Source organism: Crinia signifera, chromosome 19 (genome assembly GCF_055691185.1).
Source record: "Crinia signifera chromosome 19, ASM5569118v1, whole genome shotgun sequence".
NCBI lineage: Eukaryota > Metazoa > Chordata > Amphibia > Anura > Myobatrachidae > Crinia > Crinia signifera.
This window is the reverse complement of record NC_139226.1, coordinates 115,899,957-115,922,387: the sequence shown is the minus strand read 5'-3', so window position 1 is coordinate 115,922,387 and position 22,431 is coordinate 115,899,957. Positions and strand designations below refer to the sequence as shown.

Genomic DNA, 22,431 nt, shown 5'->3' with positions numbered 1-22,431 from the left:
TTTTGAAATGTCCATGTCGACCTTAAGCTTGTGTGGACCTTCTGTCGTTGTCGACCTAAAGTGTTGACCTAGTCACTGTCGACCAATAGTGGTCGACCTAGTGACTTTTTGACTTAGACAGTGTCGGCCCAGGGACCGGATACCAGGTGGACATAGTACATTTAGAGAGGACGATGAGCTGGGCATAGATTGGAGTGGAGAGAGGTGTTTGTCAGGAAATACAGAAAGGAGGAGATTACAGTCGGCCAATCTGGAGATGACTAGTGAGTGGATGAGGGTCTTTGTAGCATCCTGAGTAGGGATGCCAATCCCGGAGCATTTTTTCAATCCCGGGAATCGGGATTGAAAAATGCTCAATCCCGGTATTCCCGGGATCCCGGGATTGGTATCCCTACTTGGGAGCTAGGTGCAGACAAGCACTATAGGCGCATCCACACGCCATTTTTGGGGAGGAAAATCACAGGGCATAAAATAAACCACCCCCCTCTCTCCCACACTGCCTTACTTTTGAGAGGGGCAGGCGGCAGCAGAATGGAAGCAGGCTGCTGGTGTGACGCGCCGGTATGTCACTGGACTGTGCAGCCGGGAGAAGTCGGGCGGCGAGCGGGTTCAGTACTGCGGCCTGCACAGCATGACCCATGGGTCACGCTGCGCAGGCTGCAGCGCTACACCTCCGGTGTCACAACTCGCTCGCTGCCCGGTCACACACAGTCACAGCGGCAGGGAGTCTCTGGTCACAGCGGTGAAGAGCCTCCGGTAGTAGGGAGCGGCAGTGCGGGGGCCTGTTCTGGCTGCACAGTGTGACGCGCAGCGTGACCTCTGACCACATCACGCTACGCGTCTGAGCTGTGCATCAGGGACAGAACGAAGCAGCCGGGTACTCGCTCAGACGCTGCCCAGCATTAGACTAATCTAATCCCGAAATCCCGGGATTGGAAGCTCCAATCCCGGGATTCAAATCCCGGCAATTTTGGGGCCAAATCCCGGGATCCCGCCGATCCCGATCCCGGGATTGGCCACCCTAATCCTGAGTGAGAAAGGCAAATATTTTTGAGGTGAAAATGACAGGTCTGTGAGAGGTGCTGATGGGAGGTTTAAAAGAAGAGGAAGCATCAAGAATAACGCCAATGCAGCATACTTGAGGGCTAGAGGAGATAGTTGTTCCATCATTAGATAGTGAAAATGTGAGAGTTGAGGTTATGAAGTAGGGTGGGAAGATGATCAGCTCAGTCTTAAGGTGCCCATACACGTTCCGATTATCGCATGTGTTTTGTACTTTTAAAGTACAAAATGCTTCTCATGTGCGATAATCGCGCTGTGTACCTGCGGGGATGCGATGCGCGTCCCCGCAGGTACAATATTGTAAAGCACAAAAAGTATCTGCATGCAGTACTTTTTGTGCTTCATCGGATCCCATCAGTACAGGAGTACATGCGATGCGATGTCCATTAGTAGCTATCAACTTCTAAATGACTAAAATCGTATCGCATCGCATTGCATCGCACCCGCACATATAGGGGAATCGCATTGCATCACATCCCCCTACAAGTGCCAAAATGGCATGGCACATTATAAAGTACAAACGCACCACCCCATATCTCAACGTGTATGGGCACCTTTAGACAATGGTTGCCGACTTTCTTGCTGCCCTCTCCGGGAGAAGGCAGCCAGCTCAGCATGACAGTGGGGCGGGGCCAAAATCGGGAGCAAATAGGGGCGGTGCTGGGGGGGGGCCACGGCCGGGCTGACCTGTTTTGGGGGCGTGGGTAGAGTGATCGTGTCATTTAGCCCCGCCGTGCAATGCCGGTATTTTATGTATTGTACTGCGGGCGGCAGGGCTAAAATGACGCAATTGTGTCATTTGACCCACGGACCCCTCCGCCGAGGGCCGGTCTGCTGGTGGTTGCAGGGCAATGCGGGAGGGTTCCCATCCTTTCCGGGGGGCTGGGAGGGGGACCCGATTTCCGGGACCCTCCCGGTCATTCCAGGAGGGTAGGCAACCCTGCTTTAGACATGGGGGGGGGGGGGATCTTGAAATGCACACTCTAATTACACACATGTATCATGAGGTGCTATCATGCTGGGACTTGTAGTTCTACAAATAAAGAAATAGAGTGCTTATGCACTGCTATCTAATATTGAGCAATAGTCAAGGTTATTGGTATATTTATTGGACAAGAAATACTAGCCCACCAACCAGCATCTAGGAGACCTCGTATATCTGGTGGGTCCCCAAGAATATAATATGTTTGAATACGGTTTTGTTTCCAATTGTAAGCACTATATAAGAAACTGTAAATAAATAAATTAATAATAATACTTGCTAGATATATACAGCATATATACATAGCATTTGTTAGTATAGGCCCTGATTCCCACTATTATAATAGAGTACAAATATAACAGCATTATTTGTGGTGCTGGCCAGTTAAACACACACAGAGCACACACAGAGCACACACACACACTCACACCATGCTTGCCTACTTTTGAAAACTGGTTTCAGGGAGATTATAGTGGGTAATATAATTTTGCAAAGTGCCCCAATGAGGGGGCGTGTCATGCTCCTCCCAAAGGGCGTGTCTAGTTCCATATATGAAGAGATTTTGAAAAGAGATTGTGAACGTGTAGGGTTACCACCTTTTTGTTGAGAGATTCCCGGACATTGGCCCGCCCCTTGACACACCCACTGACCCATCCCAGCCCCACCCCCAGACCCGCCCCCAGACCCGCCTTATGTTGATTTTTTTTTAAACCTTTGCTTCCATTTCATTCTTGATTTTGCATACCATAATTCCAGTTACATGTTGATCACATACATTAATGGCCATTACAAGTTATGCCACACATCGTGATGCTAATTCCGTGTTATGCCATATACCGCAATGGCCATTACACATTATGCCAGGACTCAACAGAATTTTTGCACAGGACGGACAACATGGACAGTGCGCGCCGAAGGCGCGCGTCAAATTTTTGACATAATCCCGACACACCGCAAACCCATTATATAGTATACCACATGCCATAATGGCCATTACAAGTTATGCCACACATCGTGATGCCAATTACGTGTTATGCCATGTACTGCAATGGCCATTACACATTATGCCAGGACTCAACAATTTTTTTGCAAAGGATGGACAACATGGACAGTGCGCGCCGAAGGCGCGTCGCAAAATTTTTGACATAATGCCGACACACCGCACACCCATTATATAGTATACCACATGCCATAATGGCCATTACATTTTATGCCACACACCGTAATGCCCATTGCACGTTTTAATGAACTTTGTAATTCCGATTACTCATAAGCCCACACATGATGCCCATGACATACTATATAACACACCGTAATGCCCATTACATACTATATAACACACCGTAATGCCCATTACATACTATATAACACTGCAATGCCCATTACATACTATATAACACACCGTAATGCCCATGATATACTATATAACACCGCAATGCCCATTACATACTACAGTAGGAGCAAGTTTCATCTTTGCTCCTTTGGGCGGGGCTAGCCATGGCTAGCCATGGCTAATCTATTGTTCTCAACTGCAATACAATACGTATTGCAGCTGAGAACAATAGAATAGCCATGGCTAGCCATGGCCAAAGGAGCAAAGATGAAACTTGCTCCTACTGTATATAGCACCGCAATGCCCATGACATACTATATAACACCGCAATGCCCATTACATACTATATAACACTGCAATGCCCATTACATACTATATAACACTACGCAATGCCCTTGACATACTATATAGCACCGCAATGCCCATGTCATACTATATAACACCGCAATGCCCATGTCATACTATATAACACTAAGCAATGCCCATGTCATACTATATAACACTAAGCAATGCCCATGACATACTGTATAACACACCATACACATTTGACACATAAGTGCCACTTACCTATATGCTCAATGCCAGGGGCTTCATGCCGATGCCAAGGTGGACTGAATTTGCTCGTTGCCGAGGGGGATAGATCTGTGCCTCTGTGCTCGTTGCCGAGGGGGATAGATCTGTGCCTCTGCTCGTTGCCGAGGGGGATAGATCTGTGCCAGTGTGCTCGTTGCCGAGGGGGATTGATCTGTGCCAGTGTGCTCGTTGCCGAGGGGGTTTGATCTGTGCCTCTGTGCTCGTTGCCGAGGGGGATTGATCTGTGCCTCTGTGCTCGTTGCCGAGGGGGATAGATCTGTGCCTCTGTGCTCGTTGCCGAGGGGGATTGATCTGTGCCAGTGTGCTCGTTGCCGAGGGGGATTGATCTGTGCCAGTGTGCTCGTTGCCGAGGGGGATTGATCTGTGCCTCTGTGCTCGTTGCCGAGGGGGATTGATCTGTGCCAGTGTGCTCGTTGCCGAGGGGGATTGATCTGTGCCAGTGTGCTCGTTGCCGAGGGGGATTGATCTGTGCCAGTGTGCTCGTTGCTGAGGGGGATTGATCTGTGCCAGTGTGCTCGTTGCCAAGGGGGATAGAAACCCCCTCCCCCGCCTGCGGGAGGCAGACAGGCTTGTCAGTGTGCCTGTGCCTGCCTGCCCGTCCCCTCACGTCTCCCCCGCTTTATTCGCGGGAGAGACGTGCTGCTGTGCTGTATGATTTTAACATTTCTAACTCCCGCTGCTGGACCGCTAGCCAATGGCCATTCGCGGTCCAGCAGCCAATCAACTGGTGGCTGCTGGACCGCGAGCGGCCATTGGCTAGCGGTCCAGCAGCATATGCAGCACCGCAGCAGCACGTCTCTCCCGCATACACAGCGGGGGAGACTTGAGGGGACGGGAGCAGGGCAGCGGGGGAGCGGGGAGACGAGGGGGCGGCGGCGGCGGCGGGCGGGTTATTCCCGGACTATGTATAGTCCGGGAAAGCCACCCGCCCGGACTCCGGACGCCGGTCTTAATTACCGGACTGTCCGGAGTAATCCCGGACGGGTGGTAACCCTATGAACGTGGCACCTAGAAGCGTGGGTGTGTACTGCTACATCTGAGGGGAATCTTTTAAAATGATTTGTATCCAAATGTAGATGATCCCCAAATCAGTCAGTAAGAGCTACTATACTTGGTGAAGTGCTGGGAAATGGTGCTGATGATTCAATGTAAATGTATCTGTCTCTCATCCTTTTTTTATCCAAAAATGTAACAGTGTAATGCGGGCTAGGTGACATGAGGGAGATTGCTAGACTAATGAGGGAGAGGGAGATTGCTGCTATTTCAGGGAGTCTCCTGCAGAATGGAGGGTAGGCAACTGTGCCTCACACATAACACACACACACACACACACACACACACAGCACACACACTGTCACAGCACCGCTTCCTGTGTTCTTCTTATCCTCCTCCTGGTAAAAAAAAAAAAAAGACTGCATGAGTTTTAAGAAATGAAACTGAAACTTAGCTGGAAATTTGCAAAAAGCAGCAGCACCTGGAACACAGCAGCAGACTCCACGTTCTCCTGCCTCCTGTAAGTACACGCTAGGAGCTACAGTATCTGTATTAGCTGTACAAAGTAGTGATTAGGAAGTAGTACAGTGTTCTGTAACCTTTGGGTGCTCAGGATAGAGTCAGAAATTCCTTTTAGATTTAAACTACATAAGGCCTGATTCTTAGTTGGTTGTGCGTCCCTTTGTGCAGCACACAGTATAAGTCCGAACTTTGTACTGCTTATGTCCACAAACACACAATAGCTGCATGCACATGAAGATCTGCTTGTACTGTATGTGTCACATGTGCTGGTCAGCGTCTGCTAGGACCGGGAAGGGAAGAGGTAGCTTTATATATGTAGACCTAATATAGTCTTGGCTCTTCCACATACATACATACCCCCCCTGGTGAAATACGACAGCTGTAGTAAAGCCAGATGCAGTCTTTGGGATACAGTCGGTTGTTCAACAGTCATTAGGTCGACACCACTAGGTCGACATACTACAAGGTCGACACAGGATTGACATGTCATTAGGTCGACACAAGCATTAGGTCAACATGGTCTAGGTCAACAGTCAAAAGGTCGACATGGGGGTTTTCACTGTTTTTTGAGCCTGGTCAGTAGCAGTCAGCTGGGCAGCATCTGAGCCATATACTAAGGTGCTCAGCGCTGCCCGGCTGTAAAAAAAAAAAAAAAGGGAATTTTATACGGGGTACTAATCCCGTAATTGGGAGCTTTAATCCCGGGATTCAAATCCCGCCGTTTTTAGGCCCAAATCCCGGGATCCCGCCGATCCCGGGATCTGCCCTCCCTTATACTGTATATACACAAATGGTGATAATGATGATGATAATAGTTGCCAGCACAGCTAGCTGCTTCTGATTGGCTAAATGTGAAATCACCTCTAAGCTTTAGTGATCAGACATATATTATTTTGTGGGCGCATTTGCTATAAATGTATATACATGTATATTTGGTATACTTGCTTTCCCAAGGCTGTTCTGTGCCGGCATTACAATGCAATTCTGGCTGCTAATGGCTGTGTGTAATGTGTTTTAGTGACTGCAGAAAGGACATTGTTAGTGGAACCTTGAACGGTGATTAAGGATCTTCACAATCCCAGGTACAGTAATCTCCGAATCTGCTGTTTATGTGAAGAAATAATGGCCCTTATTCTGATTGAGTCGGACGGCTCCGTGTGCGGTCGGATGGCCGATGTTTGGTATTTGCGGAGGCGTATCTGCGTATGTGCGAACACCTTGCACATCCGAACACGGCGTGAGGTCCGTGCAGAAAACGATTGTACGGAACTATCAGAACAGGGGATGGAGAGGGGCGTGAAGGGCTGTTTGGGGTCATTACCATATGCGTACGCCCCGCGTTTCATGGGCGTTCCCATGAAACCGCTGGGCATACGTATGGTAATGCGGCCGTGACGCACGTGTGGGGGGCGGACATATGACATAGCCGGATGTCAGCTGCCCGCCCATATCCCTGCTTTCATACGGAAAAATGTCCGAGTGGTCTGGAGCACTCGGTGCTGCCTGACCGCTCGGTCCATCATTCGATGGTCGGAGACCATCTGAGGATGGGGGAGGTCCCCACAGATGGAGGAGGTGTTCACATGAAACATCCACTCGCGGTCCGTTCGGTTGGCGTCTTACCGCATTCGGACTGTGTGAGCGATCCGTACGCTAGGCGGGGCTAAGAACACTCGGTTCCTGTCCGAAAATACAAATCCGTCCGCGTCAACTAGAATAAGGGCCAATCTGACAATCCCTATGAGAACAGTGCTGTATTTTGGTAAAGTGACAAATGATGAAATGAGCAGTGGTTTTCTGTTGCTGTATTTAAGCATCACCGGTGTTTAACCACTTAACTGGCTGACATTGTTCCAAAAATGTAAAAAAAATGGTACTTGTTTCCTAGCACGGCACCAGCGTTAAAAATTGTATCCATCGGGACCCCCCGAAATCGCGCTGATCGAGCGCAGTGAGCCCGCGAGGGGCGGCGGTACGCGTCCTCCGACCTTTTCATACCCCCACTATCCACGTCGGCGTGGAGTTGATTTTATATAGTGTGGCGAGTGCAGCGAGCCACCGAGCCCGAAGCGTGCCGAGCGCGCATTACTTCACAGGTATACTTCACGGCCAATCTGGAGATGACTAGTGAGTGTATGAGGGTCTTTGTAGCACCCTGAGTGAGGAAAGAGGGGGGCCCTAGACAGCACACCCTGTAATGAGAGGTGCTACCTTGCTGAGATTTTTAGTTATATGCAAAACAGAGGGGGTAGAGCATTGAGGAGACCTTAACGTGGTGAGCAGGTAGATATATTTGGCCAAATGTATGCTAACATCCTCAGAAATGAAGTATAAAAGGAATATATGTTAGCAGGGGATGCGGTCATTTGGTCTACTGCATTATGGTAGAAAGTCATTAGGTCGAATCCATTAGGTCGACATGCTAAAAGGTCGACATGACTCTAGGTCGACATGGGAAAAGGTCGACATGATTCTAGTTCGAAAGGTCATTAGTTCGACAGGTCATTAGTTCGACAAGGTCATTAGTTCGACATTGTCTATGTCGACATTCACAAGGTCGACATGGAGTTTTTCAGTTTTTTGAGCCAACATGTGCCGACAGGCGGTATTTCATGCCCTACCATCCACTAGGGCGTGGTGGGAGAATAAAATAGTGTGCCGAGCGTAGCGAGGCACCGTGCCCGACGCATAGCGAGCGCAGCGAGCGATGCGAGGGGATGCAGTGCACTTTAAACTGTGTCCATGTCGACTGTGTTGACATTCAGGTAAAAAAACAGTGAAAAACCCCATGTCGACCTTGTGAATGTCGACATAGACAATGTCGAACTAATGACCTTGTCGAACTAATGACCTGTCGAACTAATGACCTTTCGACCTAGAATCATGTCGACCTTTTCCCATGTCGACCTAGAATCATGTCGACCTTTTAGCATGTCGACCTAATGGATTCGACCTAATGACTTTCTACCATAATGCAATAGACCAAATGATCCCAACCCGTTAGCAGTAATGATTGCTTAGTGCACCTGCAAACCCCCTCTGTTTTGCATAGCACCCTGAGTGAGAAAGGCTCTGATCCTGGAATAATGTTTGAGGTGAAAATGACAGGTCTGTGAGAGGTGCTGATGGGAGGTTTAAAAGAAGAGGAAGCATCAAGAATAACGCCAATGCAGCATACTTGAGGGCTAGAGGAGATAGTTGTTCCATCATTAGATAGTGAAAATGTGGGAGGTGAGGTTATGAAGTAGGGTGGGAAGATGATCAGCTCAGTCTTAAGGTGCCCATACACGTTCCGATTATCGCATGTGTTTTGTACTTTTAAAGTACAAAACGCTTCTCATGTGCGATAATCGCGCTGTGTACCTGCGGGGATGCGATGCGCGTCCCCGCAGGTACAATATTGTAAAGCACAAAAAGTATCTGCATGCAGTACTTTTTGTGCTTCATCGTATCGTATCAGTACAGGAGTACATGCGATGCGATGTCCATTAGTAGCTATCAACTTCTTAATGACTAAAATCATACCGCATCGCATTGCATCGCACCCGCACATATAGGGGAATCGCATTGCATCACATCCCCCTACAAGTGCCAAAATGGCATGGCACATTATAAAGTACAAACGCACCACCCCATATTTAAACGTGTATGGGCACCTTTAGACCATGGTTGCCGACTTTCTTGCTGCCCTGGGGAGAGGGCAGCCAGCTCAGCATGACAGGGGGCGGGGCCAAAATCAGGAGCAAATAGGGGCGGGGCCACGACCGGGCTGACCTGTTTTGGGGGCGTGGGTAGAGTTATCGCGTCATTTAGCCCCGCCGTGCAATGCCGGTATTTTATGTATTGCACTGCGGGCGGCAGGGCAAAAATGACGCAATTGCGTCATTTGACCCACGGACCACTCCGCCGAGAGCCGGTCTGCTGGTGGTTGCAGGGCAATGCGGGAGGGTTGCCCTCCTTTCCGGGGGGCCGGGAGGGGGACCCGATTTCCGGGACCCTCCCGGTCATTCCAGGAGGGTAGGCAACCCTGCTTTAGACATGGGGGGGGGGATCTTGAAATGCACACTCTAATTACACACATGTATCATGACAGGGCCGAAACTAGGGTTTCCGGCGCCCGGGGCAAGGCAGTCATTTGGTGCCCCCCCCCCTTCCCCTGAAAGGGGGACGGGGGGACCGGACCAAATGACCGCCTTGTCCCTGGCGCCGGAGACCCCCCCTCCCCGCACAGTCCTCTCACCGCCACGGCTGCTGCCCTTCTCCTCCTCATCCCATGCTGCTGCTGTCACCAGTGACCCGCCGTCCGACTCAGCCATGTGCGTCCTGCTGTGAATGGCCGGGCTGAGTCACGTGGGGCGGCGGCGGACAGCTGGGTGTGGCTGATCGCGGTCTACTCTGTGCAGCCGCCTGCTCTCCGGGCTTCCTCGCTCAGCCTCCTCTCCTCCTTTCACGCCGCAGCATGTGAGGCAAGAATGGTGTAGCCGCTGTAGCGGCATCTTACTTTGACTCCGTCCGTCTCCTACTAGCGCGGCGGCGGGATGCGCTGACGACTTAAAAAAAAGACTTGCCGGACGCTGATTGGCTGAATTCAGCCAATCAGCGTCCGGCAAGTCTTTTCAAAGTCATCAGCGCTTCCCGCAGCCGAACTAGTAGGAGACGAACGGAGTCAAAGTAAGATGCAGCTACAGCGTCTACACCAGTCCCCGGAACCCTGCTACCTGTCACCGGACCTCACAGCGCCCCCACCTCCAGCGCCCGGTGCGCGTGACCCCCCAGCCCCCCCCTAGTTACGGCCCTGATCATGAGGTACTATCATGCTGGGACTTGTAGTTCTACAAATAAAGAAATAGAGCAATATGCACTGCTATCTAATATTGAGCAATAGTCAAGGTTATTGGTATATTTATTGGACAAGAAATACTAGCCCACCAACCAGCATCTAGGAGACCTCGTATATCTGGTGGGTCCCCAAGAATATAATACGTTGAATACGGTTTTGTTTCCAATTGTAAGCACTATATAAGAAACTGTAAATAAATAAATTAATAATAATACTTGCTAGATATATACAGCCAGGGCCGGTGCTAGGCTTTCATGCACCCTAGGCAAAATTTTAGCTTGCCGCCCCTACTCCCCCGAAAATCTACTTTTGAGCCTCTAACATTACTCTTGAAAACCCCTATACAACCCACCAGCGTTCACCCTGCCTCCAGCTCAGGCAGGTCAATGTTCTGAGACTCTCCCTCCTCCATTGCCAACTGCTACTGCCACAGGTACAGACATAGCCCGGTCCCGCTGCTGATGTGCAGTAGCCACAAATCAGGTCGCGGCAGGGACTTGAAAAAATATAAAAAACAACTAAATGAAAATGACAGCGGTTTGGGGGTACATGGTACAGCATATCTGCAATATATTTCTTACAGATATGCCGTACCACGCTATTTGCAGCACTCAGGGTTCCCATCCTGTGACCAGCCCACAGTAGCCTACTCCTGTTGATGATTCCTGCACCCCAGTCTGATGACAGTATGCACTGACTGGGAACTGCAGCTAGTACGTTCCCAGCATGTTCCCAGAATCCCAGCAGTAGCCCCGGACCAGGCGGTCACAAAAGAGAAGACATGGAGAGAGAGAATAGAAATGAGAAGGGAAGCCCCTCCTCCACCTACCCTTAGCCCGGAACGCGGCAGCATCCAAGTCTCTGACCCCCGGAGCGCCAACACGGGGTTTGCAGAGAGTCGCGCTGTGTGCTGTACATTCTTTTGTCCACCCGCTGGCAACCCGGCACTGTCTGTGTAGCGGTGTCCGGATGCTGTAAAGGTGCTCTGAGTGCTCTAGCAGGATTTCCCCTGACTGCTCGACTCTCCTCCGTCTGACAGCCACGCAGACAGTGCCGGGTTGCCTGCGGGCGCACAAAGGGATGCACACAGCGCGGTTCTCTGCAACCCTATGTTAGCGCCTCTCCCAAATGCTGACCCTTGCCCCTTTACGATGCCCCTGCCGGTGTTGTAAAAGAATTTAGTCTCTTTCAGAGACATATTAGTTTGCTGATCCCTTTAGTTCCGCCCCCTCACTGCCGGCGCCCTAGGCAGCTGCCTAAGGCTGCCTAATGGTAGCACCGGCCCTGTATACAGCATATATACATAGCATTTGTTAGTATAGGCCCAGATTCCCACTATTATAATAAAGTACAAATGTAACAGCATTATTTGTGGTGCTGGCCAGTTAAACACACACAGAGCGCGCACACACACACACACACACAGAGCGTGCACACACACAGCACACACACTCACACAGAGCACACACACACACACAGAGCACACACACTCACACAGAGCACACACACTGTCACAGCACGGCTTCCTGTGTTCTTCTTATCCACACCTCCTCCTGGTAAAAAAAAAAGAAAAAAGACTGCATGAGTTTTAAGAAATGAAACTGAAACTTAGCTGGAAATTTGCAAAAAGCAGCAGCACCTGGAACACAGCAGCAGACTCCACGTTCTCCTGCCTCTTGTAAGTACACGCTAGGAGCTATCTGTATTAGCTGTACAAAGTAGTGAATAGGAAGTAGTACAGTGTTCTGTAACTTTGGGTGCTCAAGATAGAGTCAGAAATTCCTTTTAGATTTAAACTATATTAGGCCTGATTCTTAGTTGGTTGTGCGCCCCTTTGTGCAGCACACAGTATAAGTCCGAACTTTGTACTGCTTATGTCCACAAACACACTATCTGCATGCACATGAAGATCTGCTTGTACTGTATGTGTCACATGTGCTGGTCAGTGTCTGCTAGCATCGGGAAGGGAAGAGGTAGCTTTATATATGTAGACCTAATATAGGGCGGTATTCAATGAGGCTGATTCGCCAGTTTTTTATGGCGATTTTGTGCTGTACGGCGAATTACTGACTAAAACGGTGAATCACCCTATTCAATGTCCAGATGGCGAATACATTTCAAGGTTTTTTTCACCATGATTCACCGAGTAGCAATCGCTATCTTTTTATGGTGAAGTGAAATGTGAACTTTTAAAATAAAGTGTTTTGTTTTTTACATTTGGTGTAAAAAAATCAGGAATTTTATTCTGAGGAGGGGCATGCTATTTTTATTCATGTGCTGTAAGCACATGAATATATATTTAATTTAAAAAAAAAATTGTTTTTTTTGTTTTGTTTTTTTTACACAGAGCAGCCAGCAGGGGGCCGGGAGCCGAGCCGCTCATTACATATTCATATATTCACTTCACCCGATCATTACATATGCATGATCGGGTGTAGTGAATATACCCGGTCCCCTGCTGGCACCCCCGGGGGGCAGCCTGTGCTGCCTGGCACCCGGGGAGCCCACCTCCCCCCCCACAAACGTTCTGGGGCAGGCAGGGAGACTTCCATCTCCCTGCCTGCCACCGTCCTCAGGCTCCCTGCGGCGTCCGCCGCAGGAGCTCAAATTCGCCGGTCAGGGGCAGCGAGCCCCTGACTCGTTGAATACCGGAGCCGGCGAGGCTCCGGAACGCAGCGAGCAGTGGTGAATGTGCAGCGAATCCTAAACAGGATTTGCTGCACGTTGCCGGTATTCACATTGAATACCGCCCATAGTCTTGGCTCTTCCACATACATACATACATACATACCCCCCCCCCCCCCCTTCCCCCTCCCTGGTGAAATACGACAGCTGTAGTAAAGCCAGATGCAGTCTTTGGGATACAGTCGGTTGTTCAACAGTCATTAGGTCGACACCACTAGGTCGACATACTACAAGGTCGACACAGGATAAGGTTGACATGTCATTAGGTCGACACAAGCATTAGGTCAACATGGTCTAGGTCAACAGTCAAAAGGTCGACATGGGGGTTTTCACTGTTTTTTGAGCCTGGTCAGTAACAGTCAGCTGGGCAGCATCTGAGCCTTATACTAAGGTGCTCAGCGCTGCCTGGCTGTAAAAAAAAAAGGGAATTTTACATGGGGTACTAATCCCGGAATCCCGGGATTGGGAGCTTTAATCCCGGGATTCAAATCCCGCCGTTTTTTGGGCCCAAATCCCGGGATCCGCCGATCCCGGGATTGCCCTCCCTTATACTGTATATACACAAATGGTGATAATGATGATGATAATAGTTGCCAGCACAGCTAGCTGCTTCTGATTGGCTAAATGTGAAATCACCTCTAAGCTTTAGTGATCAGACATATATTATTTTGTGGGTGCATTTGCTATAAATGTATATACATGTATATTTGGTATACTTGATTTCCCAAGGCTGTTCTGTGCCGGCATTACAATGCAATTCTGGCTGCTAATGGCTGTGTGTAATGTGTTTTAGTGACTGCAGAAAGGACATTGTTAGTGGAACCTGGAACGGTGATTAAGGATCTTCACAATCCCAGGTACAGTAATCTCCAAATCTGCTGTTTATGTGAAGAAATAATGGCCCTTATTCTGATTGAGTCGGACGGCTCCGTGTGCGGTCGGACGGCAGATGTTTGGTATTTGCGCATGTGCAGAGGCGTATCTGCGTATGTGCGAACACCTTGCACATCCGAACACGGCGTGAGGTCCGTGCAGAAAACGATCGTACGGAACCATCAGAACAGGGGGTGGAGAGGGGCGTGAAGGGCTGTTTGGGCTCATTACCATATGCATACGCCCTGTGTTTCATGGGCGTTCCAATGTAAACACTGGGCGTACGTATGGTAATGCGGCCGTGACGCACGTGTGGGGGGCGGACAGCTGACATAGCCGGATGCCAGCTGGCCGCCCATATCCCTGCTTTCATACAGAAAAATGTCAGAGTGGTCTGGAGCACTCGGAGCTGTCTGACCGCTCGGTCCATCATTCGATGGTCGGAGACCATCAGAGGATGGGGGAGGTTCCCACAGATGGAGGAGGTGTTCACACCCACTCGCGGTTTGTATGCTCGGCGCCTTACCGCATTCGGACTGTGTGAGCGATCCGTACGGTAGGCGGGGCTAAGAACACTCGGTTCCTGTCCGAAAATACACATCCGTCCGCGTCAACTAGAATAAGGGCCAATCTGACAATCCCTATGAGAACAGTGCTGTATTTTGGTAAAGTGACAAATGATGAAATGAGCAGTCGTTTACTGTTGCTGTATTTAAGCATCACCAGTGTTTAACCACTTAACTGGCTGACATTGTTCCAAAAATGTAAAAAAAAATGGTACTTGTTTCCTAGCACGGCGCCAGCGGAAAAAATTGTATCCATCGGGACCCCCCGAAATCGCGTTGATCGCATCGCATGCAACCAAATCGCATGCGATCGCGATGCGATCGACGCGATGGCCGCAATTTTTACATTGGCCCCAATGTTAAATGGCCCCCAGACCCCAATTTTTATTGTTTCCCAACCCTGATGGGTCAAATGCCCCCCCCCCCCATTGTTAACGCCACCCCACGATGAACGGCAACCCGAAGCGTGGCGAGCGAAGCGTGGCGAGTGCAGCGAGCCCGCGAGGGGCGGCAGTACGCGTCCTCCGACCTTTTCATACCCCCACTATCCACGTCGGCGTGGAGTTGATTTTATATAGTGTGGCGAGCGTAGCGAGCCACCGAGCCCGAAGCGTGGCGAGCGCAGCGATCCCCGCGAGGGGACGCGCATTACTTCACAGGTATTACACGTCCCCTCGCGGTGCTTGACACGCTTCGGGCTCGGTGGCTCGCTGCACTCACCACACTATATAAAATCAGCTCCACGCCGACGTGGATAGCGGATAGCGCTCGCCACGCTTCGGGTTGCCTTTCATCGTGGGGTGGCGTTAACAATGGGGGGGGGGGGGGCATTTGTCATGTAAAATACCCATAAGGGTGGGTATACAATGAAAAATCGGGTCCATTTTAATTGTCAGGGAGTGGTCCTGAAATCGCGTCCATCGCATACCTTAACTTAAGGTATGCGATCACCTACGACGGGCGCCCTGCTAGGAAACAAGTACCAAAAAAAGTATGAGAAAAAATTTGTAAATAGCTATTTAAACCTGATTTAGTATATTTTTAATTAACAGATTTTTGGATTTGTTAATAAAATGATAGAGTCAAGGTTAACTAGCAAGTCGCAAGTGTAGCAGCAGCTACAGCCTCCCTCAGTGCCACCGTAGCCACATAGAATAGCCGTGGGAGCTGCGGTATGTTTTATGCATAAGAAATCGCAGTCTAGCGCAATATCGCATCTCGGTTTTGCGATGAGATGAGATGCGATATTGTATACAATAATAGATGCGATATTGCATACAATCATTGTAACATGTATGGGCACCTTTAGTTGATAAATGTACAAAAAGCTTTAGTGTAGCATGGGCATACAGGAGGGGAGGATCACTGCAGCCCCAATAGAGGGGCTGGCCAGGTGTGCAGAGCCTGGAGATTACCTTCCGGCAGCCACTGGCAGAAGGCTTTGACATGGCGGCATCAGATGTGTCTGTGTCAGGGACAGCCCAGCTGGCAGTTGTTGCCTGCACTACATACAGTTGTGCTTCATACATCTTGGCTGCAGTCACGTTAAACAGGTATGGGTCATTGGGTCCACCCTAGGGTGGCCAATCCCGGGATCGGTGGGATCCCGGGATTTGGCCAAAAAATGTCCGGGATTTCAATCCCGGGATTGGACTATCCAATCCCGGGATTTCGGGATTAGACTGCGCATGCGCAGTCTAATGCCGGGCACCGTCTAAACAGCCGCTCAGATGCTGCCCGGCTGTTCCCGACCCGGTGTGTGGCCTGCGCAGCGTGATTCGGTCATAGGTCAATGGCGTGGCATCCTCAGCATCCGGAAGACGTCTCCCGCGTCATACCCGACGCGCCTCCCAGCCGCCGCGTCATTCCCGACGCCTGCCCCTGCACCATTGCCGCCTGCCCCCGCACCTCTGCCGCATGCCCCTGCACCACTGCCGCCTGCCCCTGCACCTCTGCCGCCTGCACCTCTGCCGCCTGCCCCCACACCACTGCCGCCTGCCCCCGCACCTCTGCCGCATGCCCCCACACCACTGCCGCCTGCCCCTGCACCACTGCCGCCTGCCCCTGCACCTCTGCCGCCTGCACCTCTGCCGCCTGCCCCCACACCACTGCCGCCTGACCCCGCACCTCTGCCGCCTGCCCCCGCACCTCTGCCGCATGCCCCCACACCACTGCCGCCTGCCCCTGCACCACTGCCGCCTGCCCCTGCACCTCTGCCGCCTGCACCTCTGCCGCCTGCCCCCACACCACTGCCGCCTGACCCCGCACCTCTGCCGCCTGCCCCCGCACCTCTGCCGCATGCCCCCACACCACTGCCGCCTGACCCCGCACCTCTGCCGCCTGCCCCCGCACCTCTGCCGCATGCCCCCACACCACTGCCGCCTGCCCCTGCACCACTGCCGCCTGCCCCTGCACCTCTGCCGCCTGCACCTCTGCCGCCTGCCCCCACACCACTGCCGCCTGCCCCTGCACCTCTGCCGCCTGCCCCCCTCCACAGCTCCAAAAAACGTAAATTATGTGGGGGTACAGCGGCAATATTCTTTTAGGGATGCCAATCCCGGGAATCCCGGGATTGAGCATTTTTAAATCCCGATTCCCGGGATTGAAAAAATCCCCCGGGATTGGCATCCCTAGTCCACCCATATTCGGTCTCCATGCATTGATCGACCACTGAAGGTCGACATGGCTTAGGTGGACACATGCAATAGGTTGACGTGGTTGAAAGGTTGACACAAACATTAAGTTGACAATGAGGAGGTCGACAGACAAAAGATTGACATGAGTCTACACTGATTTTTGTTCCAAATGTCAGCAAAGTTAACATGTGCACCGTCAAAGTTTATGGCGTCCCCTTGCATGGCGCGCTGCCAGGCTTCCGGCACACTATTATATTCTCTCACCACGCCGTAGTGGTCATGGTACATGGGGAGGTGTGGGGCCAATATAACACAATTCTATTCCATTTTGGCCAATTTCCAATATGTTTTGTGTCCTCCTGTTTATATACTGTGGAAAATTAGGCACAGGATTTCCCAGTTTAAATTTCTATCTATCTATCTATCTATCTATCTATCTATCTATCTATCTATCTATCTATCTATCCCCCTTGATGGACCAAATTATTCCTTTGTGTGCTAAAAGATGTCATAACAGAAAGTAAAAGCAATTTTTGCATGGAGAGGGAGCTGTGAAGACAGAGATTGGAGGTAGGACCAGATTGGGGGTGGGGTGGAGAGCTTGTAAGCTTAAAACTGTCACAGCCAAAAGTGAAATTAAAAACTGTCACAGTTTAAAGTGAAAGTACATTGTGGAAGCCATCATTTTAAATAGTGTATCTATCTATCTATCTATCTATCTATCTATCTATCTATCTATCGTATTGTCACCATTTAATAGTGAAAAACATATGTCTTTTCTTTCTTAGGAGAAATGGCCTATAACTATGGTAACTATGGAGACATTTGGAGAGAGGAGACCTTGCCTAACTTTGCTGAAGTCCTACTTCTTACTGCTGCCCCGCCAGAAGATGGCAAAATCTATGTGATGTACCATGGCACCCATTTGGAGTCCGCAATAAAAATCATTCAGTCTGGTTTCCAAAGATCCCCAAAACATGGCAATATGTTAGGAGAAGGAGTCTATGTTAGCAGAAATATAGACAAGGCCGCTGCGTACCCACTCGGGAATAAAATGAAGCAAGTTATTTTAAAACTAAGAGTGAACGTAGGCAAAGTGATCAGGATTGATAAACAAAACCATCGTTTGCAGAAAACATGGCATGACGCTGGGTATGACACGGCCTGGGTACCTCCGCACTGCGGTATGGTTGAAAGTGGATTAGAAGAAGATTGTGTTTGGGATCCCCTAAGGATCAAGGTGGTTGGAATTGAAAAAGCCCCATACGGGCAAAATGAATCTCTGATTGAATTGGTTGAAATGTATAAAAAGTATTAATAGTTATGAAGACAAATGCTGAAAATGAGACAAATATAATGCTGCACGTTTTCTTCATGCTGTGAACCACCATGGGTTACCACTTTACTTATATTCACCGGCTTCTTCTACATGTTTAGTTCAGTTCTAATTCTAAGAAAGTTTATTTGAGCTTACTCACACAACTATAAGGCTAGTTCAACCCTATAACTTGTTGCTACTTTATATTTGCGTCAGACTCGCTGAAATCCCATCTGTTCCGTATAGTAGGAACCAAAATAATGTACCCTAAAGGCAGTGGCGGCTCCAGAGGTGGGACTGCTGCACAGTTCAAATTTCAATTAGGGGAAGCACACCCTCCTCCAGTGACCCAATTTGGAATGACAGTTGGTGGTAATTGGTGTGGGAATTTTGAAAAGTGCTGTAGCCTCTCCTCTGGGACCTCCCCTGCCTAAAGGGTATATTAACTAATGTGTAGTCCTTAGTACTTAAATATATTTAATAATATATTTACTAATGTGCAGGTTTTATAGAGGTGAAATTGTTCCCCAGAGCAACCAATCAGATTTCTTCTAGAAGGTGCTAGATAAATAAGTAGAATATCATTGGTTGCTATGGGCAACATCTCCACCTCTATAATCTCGCCCTTTAGTAAATATACCCCTAAGGGGAATATGCACTCTCACCCGCAGCCATTCCCGACCCTATTCAATGCTGTCTTCCTTGACAGCATTGAACAGGGGATCTCGGCAGAACGAGCCAGACTTCACAAGCAGTCGGGATCGTTCTGCCGAGAAGGGAATTGACGAGTTTCCAGCCCGCAGTTCGCCGATTCCTGGTCGCTTCTCAATTCCATGCCCCCTTCTCGGCACTCGGCAGGTGGGACATTAAATCCCGCCTGCGAGATGAGCGTCGAGCGTGCCGAGAATGGGACAGGGTCACGACAGTCATTACCTGACATTGAATACTCCCCTTAATGTCTATTGTAACATTTCTCTTATATTGGAAAAAAGATAACATTTTGATGCTCTGCAAATCCTGGGGAATCCGTTTGCAACAGTTGCACCCAATTTTTATTTCACAATATCAAGTAAAGTTTTTAAAATATGTTGTTTAAAAAAATATGGAAGAAAACAATTTGACACATATACTGTACATGTCCTATATTTTTTTTGTTCCTAAGTACCAATTTTTTTAATTACTATTTGCCTTAGCAGTATTAACAGGATTGTGCATGGGTTGTCAATGTAAAGCAATCTGTCCAGCTTTTGGAAATCTTTCTGCGTCCCCACAGTCCTTTTGGCTCGTAACTGTCTTCCCTTTCAGTTGTTTTAGTTCAATGCAGACATATAAAATCATTCTTATAACTGTGACAAAAATGACAGGTCCCATATGCTGTACTGTACTGTTTGATTAAACTTTTTTCTTTTTTTTTCGGCAAAAACTCTCAATGTAAACAGTCAGAGCGTACAACGTAGACCATATGCTGGATCATATGCTGTAATAACTGTAATAAGATAATGTAAAGCATTCTTTACAAAATACTGCCAGGTTTATTTACATGGGTGCATTACGGTATTTTATAAACTGCTTATTGGATGTTCCTCGTACTGTGTTTGCCACAACTTGTCTCTTTTTTCTGAAAAATATATATTTTTAAACCTTATTGTGATTTTATAAATAAAATCTGTTTCTACTTAGACTGTATATGTTTTCAGAATGTATTATTAACATGTACTTACATACAAATGTGTCCTCATACATCTAGCCCAGCGGTTTCCGTACCCCTTGATTAGGGGTATGGGAGAGTACCCCCTGTTCTCAATTTCAAATATCCACAGTACTTACGAGTGGAAGTGAGCGGTATGTATGTCCTTATATGAAGGAGTAGCGTGTGGTCAGGAATCGTGTCTCTGTGGGACAGATTCTCTAAGCTTCAAAAGTGATAAAATAGAGAGTGATATACAACCAGCCAATCAGCTCCTGTTTTTCAAACACAGCCTGTGACATGGCAGGTAAGTGCTGATTGGCTGTCTGTTTATCACTTTTGAAGCTTAGAGAATCTGGCCCAAAGTGTGGCTGCTGGCTGTGTACTGTCTCCGGGGTTCATGCTAATGCCTGTGGGATTAATGCCTCTGCTTCTTCCACCCGTGTCAGCGCAGGGCACATAATCGATGATGTCTGAGGACAGAGCTGGTGCTCTCAGTGGATTGCTGGTTGAGGCTGCAGATGGAACCAGAAGTGACACAGAGCTGCGGGCGAGATTGTAAAGCTGTTCTGTTCTCCGTACCTTACGCAGCTGCAGATTCATAATAACAGGGAGTCTGTTCTTCAGTGGACCTGTGGTCAGGTCTGAATCAGGCCGTACGTGAATGAAATGGCCAAGTGCTTTTGATGGGATCAGACTACCTCAGGGTTGCCTACCCTCCCGGAATGGCCAGGATGGTGCCATAAATCGGGTCCTCATTGCCCCTCCACGGAAACATCCGCCGCTCCGCAGCACTTGCGATAACAGATGTCCTTTGCAAAGTGGCTCTGGTGCTGGACTCGGGAGTCCATCTGTGCATGTGCAGACTGATGGCTCGGACCGTGATGCATGCTGGGAGGGATCTGTGACGGATCCCTCAAAGACTGCGGTGGAGAGAAGCCCATAGTAGAATTTGCAGCATGAGAATGTATTTTGGGAACCAGGACTGGGCCAAGAGCCTGGTGTTGGTTATTGAAATACAGGGAAACCCCAGCAGTATTCCTGTAACCAGGACCGGTTTTATTCCACAGAAGCCTTCACGGATCTGACTGATCTGACCAATATTCCTGGAAAATGAGTATTTTCCAGTCATATTTTCTGCTGAATTACCAGCCAAATTCAGCAGTACGGAGGAGACTTATTAAAAAGGACGATTACGGTTGATCCCGAGTGCGAACGGTTACGACCGGGATTAGCCGAGAATACGAATGGAGAATACAGCACATTTAATAAGCTGCCATATTTCCAGGTTCGTATTTACGGCGCGGTGATGGCCCTGATGTCAGCGGCCCTCCCTCCCAATGCCCGGACAATGCCTGTGTTTTCGCTGGGTTCGTGCTCATGCGTGGCTGACCGATAATCCGTCAGACTGTAAATTTTCAGACTGACCGAATGCGTCTAAATTGGCCCCATAGGTAGGGAGCTACTAGCCTCTTCTACATAGCTTGAGGTACTTGTGTATTTTGGCGGCGCCCCCGATGTCCGTCGTACGATGAACGTATCGCATCGCATGCCATGTACCCGATGGCATGCGATGCAATGCGATTTTGACCCCCTATACGATTAAAAATCGTATAAGCACCCTAAAGGGTGCTTTTGAGCACCCTAATGGGTGCTTACAATGTTAAATGCACCCATACGCCACCCCCCCACTATAAACGTGAACCCGAAGCGTGGCGAGCGGCGGCGGTACGCGTCCTACGACCTTTTCATACCCCCACTATCCACGTCGGCGTGGAGTTGAGAATAGAATAGTGTGGCGAGCCACCGAGCCCGAAGCGTGGCGAGCGCACGCGGATACCTTCACAGGTAAACGCGTTTCTTCGTGGGCTTCACGGGTATCCGCTACGCTCCCCACGCTTCGGGCTCGGTGGCTCGCTGCGCTCGCCACACTATTCTATTCTCAACTCCACGCCGACGTGGATAGTGGGGGTATGAAAAGGTCGTAGGACGCGTACCGCCGCCCCTCACGGGCTCGCTGCGCTCGCCACGCTTCAGGTTCATGTTTATAGTGGGGGGGTGGCGTGGGGGTGCATTTAACATTGTAAGCACCCATTAGGGTGCTTATACAATGTTTAATCGCATCGCATCGTATGGCATTGTATGCCATGTACAATGGCATACAATTTCAAAATTGTATGCCATCGTGCAGTATCGTACGATATCGCGTCGCATCGCATACCATCGTATGCGTTATGGTATGCGATGCGATGGGCGCCGCCAAAATACACAAGTACCTAGCTTGAAATAGCACTATTTAGGTCAGCCCACCTAACACCCTGTAGTACAGTCACCCTAATG

General features: G+C 49.4%; 1 long non-coding RNA gene across 1 annotated transcript; it reads left to right on the top strand.

The window, feature by feature from the left end:
• Positions 1-5,335: 5,335 nt before the first annotated feature.
• Positions 5,336-20,090, top strand: LOC146042922 (uncharacterized). The gene is made up of 4 exons (XR_014464060.1): positions 5,336-5,484; positions 6,505-6,568; positions 13,805-13,868; positions 17,875-20,090. It is a non-coding gene; the product is annotated as an uncharacterized LOC146042922 (long non-coding RNA).
• Positions 20,091-22,431: the final 2,341 nt, after the last annotated feature.